This window comes from Notechis scutatus, chromosome 4 (assembly GCF_049901735.1).
Source record: "Notechis scutatus isolate UNSWTSFEM ecotype Mainland chromosome 4, rNotScu1.2, whole genome shotgun sequence".
Classification (NCBI taxonomy): domain Eukaryota; kingdom Metazoa; phylum Chordata; class Lepidosauria; order Squamata; family Elapidae; genus Notechis; species Notechis scutatus.
Window position 1 is genome coordinate 66885835 of NC_142012.1, and position 21986 is coordinate 66907820.

At 35.3% G+C, this 21986-nt stretch overlaps 1 protein-coding gene across 6 annotated transcripts in view; it reads left to right on the plus strand.

The window, feature by feature from the left end:
- The window catches only part of FSTL5 (follistatin like 5), a 389133-nt gene that overhangs the window by 187548 nt on the left and 179599 nt on the right, over window positions 1-21986 (plus strand). The window lies entirely within an intron of this gene.

Below are 21986 nucleotides of genomic sequence, written 5' to 3' on the forward strand. Positions count from 1 at the left end.
TTATTCAGAACTTGCAATTTATAAGAAAGTCTGTCTACTTCATAAAAACTTCCAAATAGTATACCAATTTGCATAAAATATTCCAGAAGTCTATAATCCTATCTTCCTTCATCCTTAAAGAAATATTTCTTGGGCTGGTTCAGATATGATTATCAACTATTGCTTACATTTTAAATAAATATGCAAATAATCCTATAATTTAAAAGCAAAATGTATTGCAAGGTGAAGCTGATTCTGATAACATCCCAATTTGGCTCATATAAAGTTCTTGACAAGAATATATATGAATTCACCATTGCTTTCTCCTGTTGTTTTTTTTAATTCTCAGTTGGGTCCAAGCCTTGGTATTATCTAGTGGTGATAATATTACCAAACAAGAAATTAGTCATGTTTGACACCTAGATACATTTTTCCTATAGTAAACCATGTCCATGTCATCCATGGTTATATTTTTCTTACCACTTCTGTTGTGATAAATTTGTTATGACCATTTGTCTAGAAAACACTAAAATAGTACATCACAAACATTACATACAGGCATAACCTGGCTTACAATAAAAGATATAGAATAATTTAACATCTAAAATGTGTGTCTTACTAAATTGTTAATGAAAAAAAGAACAAAGGGTAAGGAGTTAAGCCTAATTTTTATACTTAAATCTTAGGCAAAAATTTGTCACTAAAGTGTAGAACAAATAATTGAATAAATTATAGAATTTCTGATTGCCAGAGGAAATTTAAAAGGGTGGTTAATCTTTTTGATAGATTACAAAGTCATAAAAAGAAAGTGAGTATGAAAAATGTAAGTATAGTGGAAAAAAATTTGAATAAGCATTTTTCCGCCACTGTTTCTCTTTAGTATTGAATAGTCTATGCCTTGAACACCTGCACAAGGCCAATGTTAATTTGCATTCCTTTTAAAAGGGGCAAATTCACTCACAGTGACTTTAGCTTCATCCTGTTTTTGTCACTGTCAAAAACTAAAACTAAAAATGAGAATACTATGTGTTTCTTTTCATCTAGCTCTTTCATAAGAAGGTTAACCACTGATTGCTGAAGGATTCAATAGAATGTGCTTTTCTCTGAAATGATAAGAAATGTTTACATATAGTTACTATACAGTAGCCAAAGACCTATTTCCAACCTTCCAAGTATTTCCACAGACACTCTTGTGTTCATTTTACAGATAAAGTATGGGTTTATAAAGCTTACAAAATATGAAATTTCTAAACTATTTTATCTCTATTCATCTCAGTGCATTCACAGCTTATAGCTACATCACAAAAACTAGTAAAAGCTACAAATATAATGGAATAATTCTGTCCTCATCAGCATATAATTCTAGAATGTAGGGATCACTCTGATAAATTGTGAGATTAATGAAGATAAAATTATTTAAGTATCCACCACAATAGAATAAGAAATGATTGGCAAAAGCAAAATAGACAATTTCTAATGCATTCTGAATGGACAAATTATGAATTGCCTCTCTGCAGAATGCATATGGAATAGTATGTATAAAGCATCTTCATCAACCAAATATTTGGGAATTGCAGAAATGCACAGATGTTATAAAAGCTGATTCAAATAATACTACTTATTGCTTCCATGGACCCACAGTGGCTAGCCTTGTAGAACTGTTTCAGCAAATCTATCCTTACAACTTCAGGAGGGTAATATAAAACCTCCCTGTAGATTGTTTAATCGAGTTATTCCCTAGTGAACAACTGCCATTGTTCAGACTGAATGATTTAATTTATCTATACTGCCTAGCTCAGGAGGTGTTAGTCTATTTTCAGTGTCTTTCCTCTCCAATCTCTCTCTCTTCATTTGCCCAAAGCTTTTGTGAAATTCTGAAACAGGGCAAATAACTATATTACACCATAAGTAAGGTTTAATAGGCATTTCCATTATAAAATCTAACAAGCTAAATCTCCATATATTAAGGGGGATTTAACACAGAATATTTTATTTATTATTTATTTATTTATTTATTTATTTTTGTCAATTGCTTACAAGATAATAGGTATAAGTAAAAACATAATTATGAATACATGGATACATATAAGAAAAATAAAAGAAACAATAGGACAGGGACGGTAGGCACGTTGGTGCACTTATGCACGCCCCCTACAGACCTCTTAGGAAAGGGGTGAGGTCAATAGTAGACAGTCTAAAGTTAAAGTTTTTGGGGTTTGGGGAAGAAGCCACAGAGTCAGGTAGAGTATTCCAGACATTGACCACTCTGTTGCTGAAGTTGTATTTCCTGCAATCAAGTTTGGTGCGATTAACCTTGAGTTTGTATCTCTTGTTTACTCTTGTGTTGTCATGGTTGAAGCTGAAGCATTCATTGTTTATTCATATAGAATAAACAAAGAGAAGCAGCAATCCATATGTTTCAATTAAAATAAGTACATCAGCTTTGCTAAACTAATTACATATTATTGTCTTGAAGAGTGACTGAGATGTTCACAGCAGAAAGAGCTTTGCAAAAGATCAGTAGGTTGTCTTCCTCAAACTCAAACAGTTACTCCTTGGTCTTCTCTTCTCAGCTTCCAAGTATTTTGTCTCAGTTTTATAAAGTGCGTAGGAGAACAAAGCCAGTCTCTTTTGAGGACTCTGATTGTTTCTGTGCCCATTTAAAGATATCACTTCATCTCTGATACAATGAATGGATCCTATTAAAAGAAACATTCAGTGACTAAGTCCATCTTTTAGTAACCAGAAGAAACTAGCAAATTGTGTTATGCATTATATCCATCACATATTTGCATCTGAAGTCTTGTGGAATATGCATAATGATATCATATATTTTCCCTTGACTCACTACACGGAGAGCCATGCTAATGATGTAATCATAAAAACACAATCTGTTTTTCACTCATCCTGTCTTTATATAAATGGGATTACATAGGTGAAGATCTTTTAGAAATAAAAGCCAAATCCCATTATTTAGGCCTTCCAACCGGGAGCCAATTTATCTGATATTTTATGGCTCATTGTGGCACCATATCAAGACTATCATATCTGCATCCCCCACTAATGCTTGTCCTACACAAAAAAGCCCTGTTTGACAGATGGGAAAAAGGGTATGTTGAAATCCCAGTCCTTATCTCAGAAGCATGTTTTAGGCCTTGTTCCAAGCATCAAGAGTTATTGGTTATGTAATGTTTAATTACTGTTCTAAGTGTTTTTGCTGATTTATTCTACAGGGAACAGATAAAATTAAACATGAAACACAGATAAAAATGCAGATAGTTGGATAAAATGGAAGGACTTTTAAACTCATAGTTTGATTTTACCCCCTAACTATTTCAGTAGGCAGCTCAGCAAAACAGTTGACTTTTTATTAACAGTTGACTTTTTATTAGGTTGGCAAAGAACCAAACCAGCCTCAACTCTCTGAGAAGTGGGTCATGTAACAGTGCCTTATAATTTTAAGAAATATTCAGATGGAAGTGTTTTTTTCAGACATCTTGATTTAAGCAGCATATCACTGTATAAATCAGAACCAGGATGTTTATTTAGACTTGGAAATAAGAAAAAATAATGGAAACATTTTAAAGACCAGTATTATGTTGTCTGTATAATGCTCTTATCACAATAGATAATGGCTATTTTGTTTTGTCATAGTTATGTTTTGCAAGCATTCTTGTAAAGGGAATCAAAGTAGATTGTATTTTAGTAATTTTATGTGTCTAGTTTAGAATAAGTTGAATGTACAGGATTTTCCTTACAAAAATAATTAATTTTGGAGTACCTGCTAAATCTTAAAATATATTATTCACAAACAGTATAGGACTCAAAAGGACATATAAATGTCATAATTTGAAACATCATAAATTGAAACTCAAGCTAAAGTTCTTGTGCTAATGAATCCATTTTGGACAGAATAAGCGTGTTCCTATTTAGGATTCTCCAAGTGCCCATATCACAGACAATTATTTAACACTTTGCCAAATTATTGGCAAAAATTGAAATGAAAAAGTTAAGAACTTGATAGATAACAATTCTGTCTGAAATTCTGGGTAATTTCTTGTGAATCTTAAAAGCCATAGTGTTTCTAACTCCTATCCTGATATGGGTACCATAGCTGATGGAATAATATAGTGTTAGAAGTCCGAGAGAACAAACAGAAAAGCAGAATAAGAGAATAACAGAGTTGGAAGGGACCTTGGAAGTGTCAGCCTTCAAGATCTTCTTTCTGGCTGTCATGAGTAATGGGGGGAGGAAGGGGAAAGGCTGGAGATGTTACTAACTAATATTGTATAAACTGAGGAGGGTTTCTATTTCTTGCTTGGCGTTCTGTTCTCTGCGCAACTGCAAAACTTTATCTGAGTAAGCCAAGGTCAACTAATCATCACCACCTGGAGATGTCTACATGATGAGGTTCACAACTTTTAGTTGAAAGAACCGTTTGAACTATTGGGGGTGGGGACATTTCACTCCCTTGATATATGTGATGTACTTGCCTATTTCCTCAGATTCAAAATTCTCTTGTTGCTACCGCTTGACTTCCAGTAAAAGATATCTTTTCTCTAATTACAAGAGTCTAAGTATTTCTTTCTTGGATTTTGAACGGAGTACCCACTGACAGGAAGTTTTCTAGTCCAACCTCCTGCTCAAACAGGAACCCATTTCAGACAAATGGTTGTCCAATTTGTTCTTAAAAATCTTCAGTGTTGAAGCACCCATAACTTCTGGAGACAAGTCATTTCACTGATTAATTATTCTTTCCTTAGTTCTAGGTTGGTTCTCTCCTTGATTAGTTTCCGCCCATTGCTCTTGTCCTAACTTCAGGTGGTTTGGAGAAAAGGCTGATCCCTTCATCCTTATGGCAAATATTGGAACACTGCTATCATGTCCTTCTTTTCATTAAACAAATAATGCTGCTCTTATAAGGAAACTAAGACTGATTATGATCCTAATTTATACCCGAGTGGGATGAAACCAAATAATCAGATGTTTCAAGATAGGATATTTGGCAAAATTATTCAATTTATACTTTCCTGCAACAATAAAAAAAATCTAGTCATTTTCCACAGCTTACATATTCTGGCAGCACAAATGACATAAATTGGCAACACTTCAGGCTGAATGGTATATAATAGCAGAAATGTGCATGAATATTTATATTAATTTGCATGCTGACTTTTCAAGAATTCACAAACTGATCTGAAAATTGGCACAAGTAAAATTTATTTTGGAGGATATAAGAAATTAAATGATTTGTAAATTGGCACATTTGTTTATCTCAGTATCTCATAAGATTTGGAATTGTGAATCACATAAGGAGATGTACAGCAATATAATTTGGTGTTTTGGAAAAAAGGCTTCTAAATTTATACAAGAAGTATTTTGTCTTCTTAAATTAGGAAGGAGGCTTAGGTTTAGGCTGATTTTGTATTTTCAAAAAGATCTAATGAATACCAGCAAAGTGTTACAAGAGACTGGCTATTTGTTGCCTTTTATATTTGGATTATCTGTATTTGGGCAGCTCAGATAGATTATGAGTATTTTTTGCAGCTAGTGGAAGAATCACAGAACTATTGAAACAATCAGGTAAAAATGTTGAATAAATGTGCTTTAAGGATTACTGGTCATCTTTATTATATGACCACAGGCAATCAACTAAGTAAAGTCTAATGGCATGCTACATTAACTACAGGAAAGAGATGAAGGGTAAACAGCACAATATAATGATAATTTAAGCAAGATTAGCTCCTTTTAAAATTTTAAATCCCAGTGGAATCTGTTGATCCATGAAATAGGGATTAAAAGGTTCATTTCTAAAGGAAGAAACAGCATGCATGGTGCCATGTTCTTGTATCTTTCCCTCTCTTGTAGTGAACTCATATCAATGGCCGTTTTTCAGGTTATGCTATAATTATATTAGGAAAACTTGTTTTCTTTGTCAAAGAAAAATTCTAACTGAAGACAAATGTTGAGATTCACTTGAAATGAACATATTTGCAATTGCTAACTAATTTATTTTTCTACTCTATAAGAAAAGATGTTTACAGTTGTCCCATATTTATTGATACATCATTATGTGGATGAGAATTACTGGTTATTTTATAGTATCACATTATTAGAACTCAAATGAAGATCCTAGTTGCAAGATCTTTTAAAGCTGTTCAATACACAGACATTACTGCTACCCCAAAAAGATCTTGACTATGTATCAGAATGGTCAAACAAATGGCAACTTCAAATCTCAACAAATAAATGCTCTGTCTTACATATTGGCAACAAAAAATCAGAAAATAAAATACGAGATGAATAGTCAAGACCTTGTTGATGATCCAAGTTCTGTAAAGGAGCTTGGAATACTCATCTCTAATGATCTAAGTGCTAGAACCCACTGTAACTACATAGCCAAAAAGGCATTAAGAGTTGTTAACCTAATCCTAGGTAGCTTTTTCTCTGGTAACATCACACTACTAATTAGAGCATACAAAACATTTGCTAGACCAATACTCGAATACAGTTCATCAGTCTGGAACCCACATTACGTATCTGATATTAACACAGTTGAGAAAGTCCAGAAATATTTCACAAGAAGAGTTCTCTGCTCCTCTACTTGTTGCAGAATACCTTATGCCACCAGACTTGAAATTCTAGACCTAGAAAACCTAGAACTACACCGTAGTATATAAAATCATACATTGCAATGACTTACCTGTCAATGAATACTTCAGCTTCAACAATAACAACACAAGAGCACACAATAGATACAAACTCAAGATTAACCGCACCAAACTCGATTGCAGGAAATACGATTTCAGCAACAGAGTGGGCAATGTCTGGAATACTCTACCTGACTCTGTGGTTTCTTCCCCAAACCCCAAAAACTTTAACCTTTGACTGTCTACTATTGACCTCACCCCTTTCCTAAGAGGTCTATAGGGGGCATGCATAAGCGAACCAATGTGCCTACCATCCCTGTCCTAGTGTTTCTTTTATTTGTCTTATATGTACCCATTTCATGTATTCATAACTATGTATATACCTATACCTATTATCTTGTAAGTGATTGACAAAATAAATCAAAATAAAAAAAAATAAAAAATATCCATTCTTTAAGGAGGTCTAATTTTATTTAAATATGCACTTCAGAAGCTTGTTTAATCAATCTTTAAATGCTAGTGGTAAATGCTGCGTATGTGCATAGCCTAAACCAAATGTACATGCTCCATTTCATTCTTCACATTAATTTTTTATGTGCCATCAGTGTTAACTTGCCATCAAAAATGTTCAGAAAGCAAACTTTTGGAGAGAAAGCAAACTTTTGGAGAGAAAGCAAACTTTTGGAGAGAAAAATGTCTGATGTAATGTTTCATATTTAACAGTGCTGTATGTACTCTAAATATACTGTATCTATAAAACCAGATAGATTTCCAAAATCTAATTTATGTAAATTTGATTTTTTTGATTTTATACAAAGATTGTATGAATGTAATAGCAATTCAAATGGACCCTATTGAACCTGGTTTCTCATAACAGCTATGTATTGATTCATGTATTAACTCCAGTTTTCACACTTCTTAATCTTTGACAACATTGGTAATTTAGACCCTCCTTCAAAACTAATGGGAGGATGAGACAGTAGTTTTATATTATGACACTGCTATTTCATTGCATTTCAGATTTCAGTACTTGGACTTTAATTTATTAAAACATGAATAAAGATGCAGAAGAATAAGCAGCAGAAATCTAAAATATGACATTAGCGTAATGTATCTAACTTCTAATATATATATATATATATATATATATATATATATATATATATATATATATATATATATATATATATATGTTTTCTTAAGTTTTCGCGGTACATGTATGGTAAGTTCGGCTTGGTTAGGGTATTTTCCATCATCATTGTAGTTCTTTTGTTGTAGCGTTTCCAGCAGAATCTCATCTGCCATCATCAGGCTTCTGTAGACGGACACAATACAGAAGCCTGATGATGGCAGATGAGATTCTGCTGAAACGTTGCTACAACTTTAAAAGAACTACAATGACGTGGATAAAATACCTAACCAATTAACACCATATATATATAATTCAGTGCCATACATTTTCCACTTGCTGGAAGCACAGAGTAATAGCCCTTCATGGCATAGGACTTGGCTGTTTTCCATGGCTTCTGTCTGGCCTGTACAGTATAATTGTGCAGAATTGGCATGTTCCAGTTCATCCATTAAACAGTGCTGCCTGATGAGACTTAGGAAACATATCTTCTCTGTGGCAGCACTTGCCATCTGCAGCATAGTCCCCCAAGAATATCTGTCATCCTCCACCACCTTGGTCATGTTTAAAAAACCTTTAAAACCTGCCTCTTTCCCAAGAATTGAAGCAGAGTAGCGAAGGCTCGTATCTCCTGTGTATTTGTTTTTTCAGTAATTGTTTTTCCTTGCAGTGTTTGGATTTTTCAAGTTGCATTTTATTTTTGTTTTTACTGTACACTGTCCAGAGTCATAGTACAGCTGGGTGGCTTTATCAATTCCTAAACAAATAAACAATTAGTTCTAGTTTACATGGATTCTTAGTCGAAACTGAAATTATCACATATGGACCCTGTGAGCTAATGATGATGTTACTACATTATTGGATCGTCTGATTGGAAATACCCATAACTCCAGCATATGTGAGAAACCGGAAGCTCAAATGAACACTTTTAAAAATTATAAAAATAACCAATGCAACAATTAAAACCATATAAAATCATTTATATTTTCTTTGTTGAGGGATAAACTTTTTTAAGCTGCCTGGAGCTACTGAGGAACTGGCAACATTTAAATTTGTTAAATAAATAAAAAGATATTTTGTCTGGCCTTTCCCCAAAGCCAAATGGCCAGGCTTTTCCCTTTCCCATATGCCAAAACTACAAGACCTCATTATAACTGATTCTGCTGTTCCGTGTTACACTATATGACTTTCAATTGAAAATACTACAGTAGAAAGTAGATGGTAGAGACAAGATCCACCATTCCAGGATGCCAGAGATAAAGTGCATTTTAATCCTGTTAACTTATCCATCCTTTTGCTCAGCTGTAATTAAAAATCTACTACATTTTGAGACAAATTTGAAACAACAGTTTGCTGTGTATAAAATATTTGTTTTTAATGACACTAATGCACTTAAAATTAGAGCATTTGTTTAAGGAATACATTGGTTACTGATATGAAATATGATAAACTATCCATAAAATTATCACAGTTTTTCCCACGATAAATACCGAGCCTGTATTTAATATTGCATGAAATTTGCTAATAAAACTTCTAAAATATCAACAAAGTTGAGACTTCAGCAAGGAGGTACAGTATGTTTCTGATATCTTTTATCTGTTTTTACAGACATTTGTATTGTATGGGCCAGAATAAGGAAGAGAGTTTAAATAATTAACACAAAATTGAAAAATAGAACTACTAGACAGATTATTATCGTCACTTATATATTGTTCTTAATGTATCTATCAATCCCCAGATGCCACATTTGCCTTAGTGGGTATTCAAAACTATATGTCTATTTATGTGCTTCAGATGACAAACCCCCAATATATTTACTCATAAATAAGTGCCATTACTTTAGGAAAATGTCTTCCAAGTATTCTATGCTTTGTTATATTTTATTACTTTGCAATTGTTTATATTGCTTTTGTTATTTTTCCTCAAATGCATTTGAAGACTGTAGAGAATATTTATGAAAAACAACTCAATCTCCCCAACTTCTGTAGATCAAAGCTGATTTTTTTTTTTTACTGAACCCATTGAGTTTTATCTACCTTACCTTAATAATCTTCTGTGCAAAATAGCAGCTGCTTTCTCTGGAGAGTTGTCCAAATGCTAGAAATAATATGTACTAGCTTTAATATTTAAGGGATCACTAACTTGGAAAGTGAACCTAGGAGTTTTCTTTTTATAAACTACCCTTTAAGCTGGATATATGGGTAGATGTAAAGTTATGTAATATAAAGATGTAATATAAAGTTATATTTTATTCTATAGAATGAAAAAAGCTTTGATGACTTCTACATTTTCCCCACTTAATTGTCTGTGTTGTGTGTGTATGTTTGCATATATGTGACTATCAGTTCAGACTAGGTGACTCTGAGTGGAATAAAAAATGTAAGAAAGTAAACATAATTAACCAATACAGAATATCGCATTAAAACTTCCTCCTTTCATAGCACTATAGACTTTTCAAGGGAACTAGGTCTTCACATAACACGTGCAGATCAGTTGTGGGATTCAATTTTTTTTACTACCGGTTCTGTGGGCATGGCTTGGTGGGAGTGGCAGGGGAAGGATACTGTAAAATTTCCATTCCCTCCCCACACCCGGGGGAAGGTTACTGCAAAATCTCATTCCCTCCCCACTCCACTAACCTGCTTTCCAGCTCCGTTCTCCTGTGCAGGGCAACAAAAGAAGACCCAGCTGGGACTCAGGAGGCAGAGAGTAGATGGGGGCAGGGCCAGTCAGAGGTGGTATTTGACGGTTCTCTGAACTACTCAAAATTTCCGCTACCGGTTCTCCAGAACCTGCTGAATAGCCCCTCTGGTGCAGATTATGATAATTTCTGCTGGCCACTTATGGCTCAATAATCAGAGTGGTTTATCATTACCATTGTTTTGTAAAGTGATCACGTGCCTTCAATATCTTCATATATGGCTGCTACTCAATATAGGTACCTATTTTTTTTAGCTAGTCAGCTAATCTTCATGCTTTATATGTAGTGATGGGATTCAAAAATTTTTACTACCGGTTCTGTGGGTGTGGCTTGGTGAGCGTGGCAGGGAAAGGATACCGCAAAATCTCCATTCTCTCTCCACCCCACTAACCTGCTTTCCAGCTCCGTTCTCCTGTGCAGGGCAACAAAAGAAGACCCAGCCGATCATCTGAGACTTGGGAGGCAAAGAATAGATAGGGTCAGGGCCAATCAGAGGTGGTATTCCAAAATACTCAAAATTTCTGCTACCAGTTCTCCAAACTTCTCAAAATTTCTGCTACCGGTTCTCCAGAACTGGTCAGAACTTGCTGAATACCACCTCTGTTTATATGATACTTCTGGGAGTTTTTGTTCCTGTCACAAAGATATGGTGTTCTCTGCCTATTCCTTCTTTAGGGTGAGAGTCTCTAACTGGCCCAATATCACCCAGCTTTCATGCATAAGATTGGACTAGAACTCACAATCTCCCAGTTTGAAGTCTGAGGCCTAACCATTACCTCAAACCTGTCCCCACATAACAATTTTTTTTAAAAAAAAAAACAAACCTAAGAAAGGATACTTTCAATAGAAACCATTTTCATTTTCAATGAATGTAACCCGGTAATACATTTTATCAGAATTTAATTGAGAAGATGAGTAACAGTATTTTATGCTTGTGACACTCAAAGAAGAAAAGATATCCTATCAAATCAATTTTCATATGACTTTGAAATATAATAGAGCCAAATGAACTTAAAAATAGATGAAAATGTTCTTTTTGCAAATAGTATTGTATAAAAAGATAAATTTGTGAAAAGAAAAAATGTTTAGGAACTGATTCTGAGAGAAAGTAAGGATATGAGAAACAACAAACCATTTGCTACATATAGAATGAGTAAAGACTGATAGAGTACCCATGTAAATGTTTAAACCTGCATAAAACCAAAATAACACAATTATGTCAACAAACATAAAAGAAGCTAATAAGGCTTATATACTGGAAAATATTATCCTCAAAAAAAGGAAATCCAAGATAATGTACAAATATGGAATGACTGTACAAATTCCAGATATGAGCAAGATTTGTTGATATCTTACACAGAAAAAATACAGTGATACATGAGTAAGAAGTAACAAATAAACATATTTCAGAAAAGGCAGAAGACATAAGATCACACACTTAAAATAAAATTGACACTGAAGAATTTTTCTATATATTTTTCACAATTTTCACTGGCAGAGGCACCATAGGCCAGTCCTTTGCTGGCCCCATGAGCCAAATCTAAGCACCCCGTGGACCTTCAATTTGATACTCCTTCTATAGATCAAGAATTGAGAACATGTTTCCTAGTCTTTCTATTCAATAATTTTAAAGGATATTACAAACTTGTTCCCTATTCATTCTGTGTTTTTGACCTTATTGTATGCAGCAGGTCATTGACTGGCGTAAGGCAATAATATATTTATAATTCATATGTGTAAAATGTATTTAACTTTTTAAACAAGGTTTTCTATAAATCTTTCAATAATAAAGTCAGGATAGCATGAATAATACAGATTTTCTCTTCGTTGATATGTTTCTCCTGCCCTGCATCGCTGATTCTACCTCATATAAATAATTATCAAAGTGGGAAAAATGCTTAGAAGTCAGGTTGCCAGGCATCAGAAGACAAAGGAATTATACTTGGGTGTGAGTGGGAAATGGACATAAAACTGTAGAAATGCAATATAAAAATAGAACTTTTATTTCTTGTGTTCATTATATTAAAATCAAAATTGTTTTCATACAAAGAAACTATGCAGTTATAGGCAGCTAACTACATGGCATACCCTGTCATGCATCAAAAACATTTCAGAAGCAAGTAGAATACAGCTTCTGCAATCTGCAAGTGTGCATCACCCACCGCGCACATACAGGGACATTGTATTACAAAGACTACTTGGAGGCGGGAGAAATTTCTAATGTAATTTACCAGATTCTCTGTGTGGATTGCCTCTGTAACTATATACCGTGTTTCTCATATAATAAGGCCAGGTCTTTTTTTTTTTTTTTTTTTTGAGCCCCGAAAAAATAGCTAGCTCGTCTTTTGGGGGGTGACTTAATTCCCCCCCCCTTGCATCTTCGGGCGGGTGGTGACATCTTGGATGTTGACCTCAGCGTTGGTGGGGCACTTCGTATCGGGGTCAACGCAGGCAGCACCATATCTGGGTGTGCAACAAAAGTACTTCATAATGGCAAGCCCCCCCACCATTCCCCCCCCCATTTCACATGTTTTAATATAGGCCTTAATTTGGGGGGAGGGGCTTAATTTCATTTCATGCCTATAAAACATGCTGGGACTTCCTATTGGGGGAGGCCGTGTTGTTGGAGAAACAGGGTAATACAGATAGGGAGGAAGCTAACCACCAGATTGCAAGAATATGAGCGAACGGTTAGGCAAGGCAACACAAACTTATTGGTAACTTCATATTGGAATGAACCTGCATTTAATTTCACAGCTACTAAGACTTTTGGCTGAGTGGGGTTAAAAATAGCCAGAGAAATGATTGAAGCCTTGGAAATGGGCCCCTTGTCAGTCAACAGAAGTGATTTACCACCAGCTTACCAGGTACTTAGTAGCCAAGGTCATGGCAGCAAAAAGAAACAACAGTTAGTGAGTTAATAGCTGTCCTTCAACACCCCAATCAACAACTAAACCCATACACAACCAGGGTACTAGGCATAGAACAGCCCACTTCACACGTTCTGGAGGGAGAAATATTTTCTTAAGGGTGGGGATGAGATGTCCCTCCAGCCCAAGTTGGAAAACTTGGAAGAATAATATTCTGGTCCCACTGCTCTCAGATTGGATCCTGCAATGTTTTTTAGCTTATCATGACATAATTAAGTTGCTTCCTCCTCCATCCCCCCCCTCACAAATCAGAAAATAACTTGCAGATTTGAGATTAGTTTCAAGACCCAGCAAGAAGAAACATAATTTTTCCAAGACTTTACTTATTTCTAGTTTCTCTACTTACTAGCAATCTTATTGCCACTTTCATAGTCTGGATCATTGGGCAATTGAAGTTATTTCCCTGCTGCTAGAACAATATTCTGGTTGTCAGAGAAGTTTGTTTGTAGTAAAACTCTTTCAGAGGTTTTTTCGTTTGTTTTTTTTCAGAATCAGGTTGGTTGGTTTTTTTTTTGTCAGAATCATTCTGCGGTGAAACAAAACCTTTACCTGTGCTTGTTTCATATTGTAGACTCTGCTTCAGAGGTGGTATTCAGCATGTCCTGACCAATTCTGCAGAACTGGTAGTGGAAATTTTGAGTAGTTCGGAGAACCAGTAGTGGAAATTTTGAATAGTTCGAAATACCCACCTCTGACTGGCCCCGCCTCCATCTATTCTCTGCCTCCCAAGTCCCAGTTGATCGGCTGGGTCTTCTTTTGTTGTCCTGCATAGGAGAATGGATCTGGAAAGCAGGTTAGTGGGGTGGGGAGAGAATGGAGATTTTACAGTATTCTTCCCCTGCCATGCCCACCAAGCCAAGCTACTCCCACCAAGCCATACCCACAGAACTGGTAGTAAAAAATTTTGAAGGCCACCACTGCTCTGCTTCTCGAGAACCTAATATTTTGCATTGTTTTCTTGAAATTCATGACACCAATATGAAATAGAGAAAGAAATTGTGATTGTGATCCAAACTATCTACAGTAATGTTCAGAATAAATGTGACTTCACTTGATAATGGAAATGAATGCTAAATCCTTGGCAGGTGATAATTGGAAATAGATTTTAGTACATTTTATATGAGGTTAGCAGTCACTAACACAGAATATTTTTTCACTGATTCTACAAATACTCAAAACATTAGAAAATGTTGAAGAACATCCACTTAGCATAAAAAATGAAGCCCAATTAATGCAAGAAAACGTTGAACATTTAGGGATTTTTTTAAAAAAATAATAGGGTCTTTCAGAGAATGAATCTATCTTCTGTTTAAACTGAAATAATACATTAAAAGTCTCTTCAAATATACTTAAAAAGTGAGTTATGCCCCATAATCTAGGGAATAGGAAGTTCAAATTAATTTATGCATAGTTTGTAGATTGACCTGTCTAACTGTACAATTCTGACTGTAAGAGGTAACTTTAAAAATAAACATTCACCATTTTTGTGACTCCCCAAGGCATATTTATGTTCATTAATATTTTGATAAACATTGTAACATTTTATCTTTGCTGAATTATTTAAAAGCACAGTTATTATTTGAGTTTAAATAATCTAGATTCACTTGAGCAGGAAATGAATTGTGGAAATACCATCTAAAACTATATCCCGTTATTTAACCAAAACTGGGGGGAGACAATCTATTTAATTTCCAATGTTTGGGTTGTAAAATTGTGTTGTTTCAACACTTTGGAGAGGAATCATAATTAAATATTATCTTGTTATATTTTGTGTGTATATTGGAATTTGAGATGGAAAGTATTTAATAGGCATATGATCAATGACAAGATCAACAACATTTATAAATAAATACATTACAAATTGTATTTATTAATACATAAATTCAAGACATTAAAGTTATAGTAGATTGTAGTGATTCTATAACTTTATTTAAAAATGCAGGATATTCTAGCTTAAATATTTGATTCATTTGGAAAGACTACATTGATATTTATCAGTCCTGACATTTCCCATCATTTACAATTTCAATTTTCAGTATCTTCAGAAAAATCAAATCTTTCACTGGTCACAACCTAAAACTTCTGAAAGCTTAGTGTGAGCAAAGAATCAGAAGTGGTAGTGTGGCTTAGGAAAGGCACCTTGTAAAATAGATTGAGTCAAAGGACTGAATTATCACATGGAGAGAAACTGAGCTGAATTTCTTATTGGTTCTTGATATCTTCCTGGCCTGAAAGTTGCCCAAATTATAATTTATAATGGGCGGGAAAATGAAAATCATGAAATAAATGAGAAGTAATAATTAGAGCTATGCAGAACTTTGATTATATGCTTTAGTACAGGGGTCCCCAACCACCGGTCCCCGGACCGGTACCGGTCCGTGGAACATTTTCTACCGGGCCGCCGGTTTGCTGGTCACCACCATCTTGTTTCGATGAGAAGGTTTTTTTTAAAGACTCCAATTTTTCTTCTTTCCTTTCTCCCAAAATAAAAATACGAAAAATGAACTGCATAAAGTTCTGCTACAGCAGGCATTCGTTCCCCCAAAAAGGAACTCACAAATTACAGAACAAAAAAAAAAAAAGAGAGAGAGGTAGGACCAGGATATAGGCAGATGCAAAACTTTATATGCAAAAAATAGCCAATCTGGGCGGTTAGCCCTGAGGGAAGTGGGGGGGAATGATAACAGCCGGCATGCATTTTTCAAAAGAACCACACAGGCTGCTGAGCCCTGGACAGAAAGAGTGAGCCAAGTAACATTTTGTTGCTTCCTGATTGACTAATTTCAAGCTCCCGGCTGCACTAATTGGGCAGGGCCGTGTTGCTCACGTGACCTCCAGGCGCGAGATTAAATTCAAACGGCCATGTAGGAGGATATCATGGAGTCGGTTGCGCCGCTTCTGCGGGAGAATCTTTTCATTGCAAGGCAAGCGGGTGGGTAAGCGCTGTGAGGTGGGGGGGTCAGATGGGGTGCTGCTGTTAAAAAAAAAACTGAGCGAAAACAAATTTAATTTGTGGAAGGACAAGTTTTCCACTTTGTTGGATGGGTTCTAGTTGAACAAATTAAGCCGAAAAAGGGGGCTCTTGCTTTGGGGTTGCTCGGCTCGCCTTGCCTTGTCATGTGTGCTGATGCCGGTACCGGGCCGCGGATCATTTTGTGATGCCGGTACCGGGCCATAGCACAAAAAAGGTTGGGGGCCACTGCTTTAGTACACCTAATCACAACTTGAATTACTGTTGAGCTGAAGAGCTAAGAGATGAAGTGATGTCCTACTTGTGATTATCAGAGCTGTTTCATTGATATCTCAAGCCAGTTTAAATTTAGGCTATATATTTGGCAGATACAATCCTTAATTGACATGATGCTTCATTATTATTTTGCTGGGTCTGCTTAGGCTAAGGTAACTGTAATTTTTGCATATTTCATGATTTTTTAAAAAATGACAGCATAGCAAGAAGCCAGACAGAGATCATGGTATACATAGCTGATGACAACACTTGCCAATTTGTATTAAGAGTAATTTGTCTTTAATTCAAATTAGGAAGTGCAGCACTAATAAATCACAATGTCAGGAAGATTCTTATTGGCACCTACAAGAATTCTTATTTGATTATAAGTAGATAGCAGGAAGAATTCCAATTCAAACTAAACTATGAATAAACAAAAGATTATGTCATGACTATATAAAACATACAGGCTATACATATGAACCCCAGGGATAGAAAAATATAATTGCTGCTGAAATATGCATTAGAGGTTATTTAATTTCCTTTCTATGATATCTGGGTATCTGTTAACTGATGGACCTGTGCTATCTCAGCTTCCTCTCTGAATTACTCAGCATTTTCAATCTCACAACTTCCCTAGACAACTATCAGTGTCAAAGCATGTATAGTATTCATAGATGCATGGCCAAGATTTGGAAGCTAATGCAGTATGTATAATGATGTAGAATTAAATGACATTTAGGTCGAGTACGTGGAACAGCTATTCATGGAAGCATGAGGTTAGAAATGGTGAAATATTATAAAGTCTTTTGGTTAAGCAAACTGTGCTTCTATGTTCCTTTTAATCAATGAGGCATCATCTTTAGATGGCATAGTGATATTTGAGAAGCAAAGAGCATTTTCTGTTTCTGTCCTGACATTTAATCAAGGGAAAAGCTCCTAGTATAAAGCTAACTAACCTTTTACCCATTGGAAGATGTTGAGCTCAGTCCAGTTGTAAATTAGATGAATCACACTTCTACAAAATCTCCAGCCATATGCCATCACTCAATGGATTCTATTTTGTATTTCCATTAATTTTTATTTTAAAAACTAAATTAATCGAGCCATCTAGTTAACAAACGCTTCTTGTCTATTGAGGAGTCTAAAGGAAATACCTATGTGATATTGGAAATAATGTGTGAAGATATATATTTTCAAGTGTCTTTTTCATGGTTAAATTGGAAAAGCAGCTTGAGAGATTTTAATTTAGTCAAGCTGAGAAAAAAAATCTACATTATTGGAGGCACTAATAAAAATACTCAATTATATACGAGAATTGTTTGCAGTAACCCATGTATAACTATCGTGGGTTATTCATATTGTTTACTAAAACAAGTTTTAGTGAGGAAATAGACACGTAGGAGATGAATGAATCAGATACCACTCTATTAGAGTTTTGGGGGATAGGAACTCAGAAAGGTTAAATTCAACTTTGCAAATCCACTTTTTAGGTTCCTTGATTTATCAAGAAATATCTTTTGATATTCCTCTTGGCTGACATTAAATCCTGTGACCATGTTGTCCTGCCAATATTTACATGGGCATCATAAATTCATGTCTGTGAATAATGTATTTTGGGATGATATTATTAAAGCGAGGCTTAATCCACACAACAACATTGAAAGTGCAACTTTTCTTAACATGCAATGCTATAAATATTTTAGAGGGGAAAAGATGTTGATAAAATTAGAAATCATGATTTGCTTCCCCAAACAGTAAGAGCTGTTGAAAGTGCGTTTGACTGAAAAATTGGGTGTGGGGACAGGAACGGCAGAGAAAAAGATTGAACACAAACAATGTTTACTTGCATTTCTTCTCTTTAACTTGGAGCTTCTTGTAAAATTAAATCTATATCAAAACACAAATGAAGGATAAATAGATTAGATACACTTGGTAAAATTCTTTATTTTATTGGTGCCTTAAATCAGTGTTGATTTCTAGTAATTGTCTGGACAGATTCCTGCAGCTTTCTTGGCAAAATTTCAGAAGTAGTTTGGGTCAGTCATTCTTTCTCAGACTTAGGAGGGAGGCAAGAACAAAGAATGACTGACTCAAAGTGCGTTCCTTCCTTCCTTCCTTCCTTCCCTCCTTCCTTCCTTCCTTCCTTCCTTCCTTCCTTCCTTCCTTCCTCCCTCCTCCCTCCCTCCTTCCCTCCATATATATATATATATAAAATATTATATATATATATATATGAAAAAATGGCTAGGGCGTCTTTTCGGGGGTGACTTAATTCCCCCCCCTTGCATCTTTGGGCGGTCGGGCAGCGACGGCTTGGATGTTGACCTCGGCGTTGGTGGGGCACTTCATATTGGGGTCAACGCAGGCAGCACCATATCCGGGTGTGCAACAAAAGTACTTCCTAATGACAAGCCCCCCCACCATTCCCTCCCATTTCGCATGTTTTAATATAGGCCTTAATTTAGGGGGAGGGGCTTAATTTCATTTCATGCCTATAAAACATGCTGGGACTTCCTATTGGGGGAGGCCATATTGTTGGAGAAACAGGGTATATATAATCAGTACCAAGGTAATGTATTGAAGTCAGTACAATGTTCAGACTATTTTGATGTTTGGTCTTATTTTTGGTGAGAATAAAGGTCTTCCTTTTTACAAAGAAAAATGTGATACAACATTCAACATTTAGTTCACCTAAACATTTATACTATTTGTGAAATTTTTAGGGTGATACCTGATGAAATATAGGTCACCTTTCTTCATTTATGTATTGAATTCTTATTGAACTGATAAACCAAATGTTCCTAATGTCATATTACTTTCCTTGAATGTTGGCACCATTTAAGTTATTGTTGTTATTATTTTAAATTAGTTATAGCCTCATAGTCCAGTAAACTCTCTCTAGCTTACAAAACACAAGGCAGTAAAACAAGTTACAAATACACCACAGCACAGATAACCCAACCTGAAACAACTAGAACACTAGCAAAAAAAACACAGCAGGTCTTCCTTAATCACATTTAAAAATTCCAGTTCTGAGACCAAAGCTGGATTTTAAGAACTTTTCAGAGTCCTTTTCTGAACTCCAGGATAAAGGATGCTATTGATTTATCTGGGGACATATTGTCCCAGAGGACAGGGGTGCATCAAAGAAAAGCATGCTTTCTAGGTCCCCTCATATGGCAACAATTAATACAGATAAACCTGGAGTGCACCTGCTTTTCTGGAACATACTGGACAGGGAGAAACAATTTGAAATAGCCAGTTGCTCTTGTACCCAGTTTCTTTTCCATAAAGGGCAAAGGGCAACTAGGACCTTGAATTGTGGTGATTGGCAACCAGCAAGGCTTGCATAGGAGTGGTGACATTTGGGTATACTGAAAAGTTGATTCAGTAACACTTGTTTTTCATGGAACATGGATAGAGAAATATTGACCTGCAAATGTTGTTTCAGTTCTGAGAGACATGGAGGGATAAGGAGAAGAAGATCGAGAGGGAGAGAGGATGGTTAGAGGAAAACTAGTTTGTGCAGTGGTTCATATGGTGGGTTAGAAATCAGGAGACCATAAATTTAAGGTCAAAGCCATCTGGGTGATCTTGGACTAGCCATCTTCTGGGATTGAGATACAATGGCTACCTTTGCATCCACTGATGTGTTATAAAAGAGGTTAAGCAATTCTTGTCCATCCCCAGTAATCATTGGTATTCAGAAACTAATTTGCTTGGCACTTTGGTTATGGCTTCAAGAAAAAAGGTTCTTCAAGGAAAAAAAAAAACAGTTAACCAAAAGGGGAAAAAAGGGGGGGGGGGCGACCCATTCAAAAGCTAGAGGAAAATTTGAAGGCAGTTTGATTTAATTGAACCATTTATTATCCTTGAAATACATAACTGCAGCATTTTCAATTTTATGTTATTGATTTGAAAAATTCTTACTGGTAAAAATGACCTAGATCTGATTCAATGGCAAGGGTGACTCCATTGTGAATAAAAATAGAAAACTAATCTGAATTTTGGCCTTCACTGTTTAACAATAATATCTTTGGAAGAGATGTCCTTTTACATTTTGAATTTCATCCCATCTTTAATTAACTTTTGAAGTGAGAACGATACACTATGAAGCTAAAAGTTGTTGTTGTTGTTAAAAAAAATTAATCAAAGTAGTGATTAATGATTATGAAACTTAATTCCATAATAAGTTCATAATCATTAATCACCACCTTGGATTCATTTCATCATTTAATTAAAGAGAATAAATTTAATCTTCCTTGGGGCTATAATATGTGCATAAGTGACAGTGTGATAAAGGTGGTCTCACTGTAACAACATATGATAGCTTTATTAATCATCTTCACATTATGAAGTAGAAGTCAAAGAATGCTCCACCACCTATTTTTATTTGTGAACCAAGAAGTTAACTTTCAGGAAAAAAGTTTGATTTTATATGTAAATGTCACTGTTATTTATTCTTTGAATGTGGGGGTAGGTTATTTAGGTTTATAGTAATAAACTCAGAGATCAACGCAGAACAATATCTATACAATGTCTGCATTGGAAAACCATTTATTTTGACATTCATTCCCAGGACAAGATAAATAATAGGAGAATTAAATGTGTTTAAGCATTATAATATAAGAATAAAATATTCAGATATTTTTTCATCTCTTATCACTTACAGTTGTGTCAAGAAAAGTTGTTTTCTTATTCCTCTTGATAAAAAAAAATATAATATATTGGTAGTACATATCCACAGTTTGAAAAGCATTATACATCTTTACAATTTATTTCCTTTAGGTGAACTTTCTTTACCAGAATTCCTTGTTAGCAAGTTGTCCTGATGTGGAAGATATCAGACTGTGGAAAAGTGGAATAAGTATTCCCTTTAACACTTCAGTAATATGTTACAGAAAACTCTAAGCACTGATACTTCTCTTTTTTTTGCCCCAGGATTATAGTATAATTCAGAACTGTGAATTCTGTCAAGTATATATTTGATATAATCTTCAAAACATATGTCCATATGTAGTCCTAGGCAGTTAAATGTATCAACTGTGCTGAAGTGAAGTAATTTTGACCTTCCTAATAATAGCTCTTTCAAGGATGGCCCTTTAACTTCTTTGATTGCAACCACAGTACCTACCCTGTTTCTCCAACAACATGGCCTCCCCCAGTAGGAAGTCCCAGCATGTTTTATAGGCATGAAATGAAATTAAGCCCCTCCCCCCAAATTAAGGCCTATATTAAAACATGCGAAATGGGGGGGAATGGTGGGGGAGGGCTTGCCGTTAGGAAGTACTTTTGTTGCACACCCGGATATGGTGCTGCCTGCGTTGACCCTGATTCAAAGTGCCCCACCAACGCCGAGGTCAACATC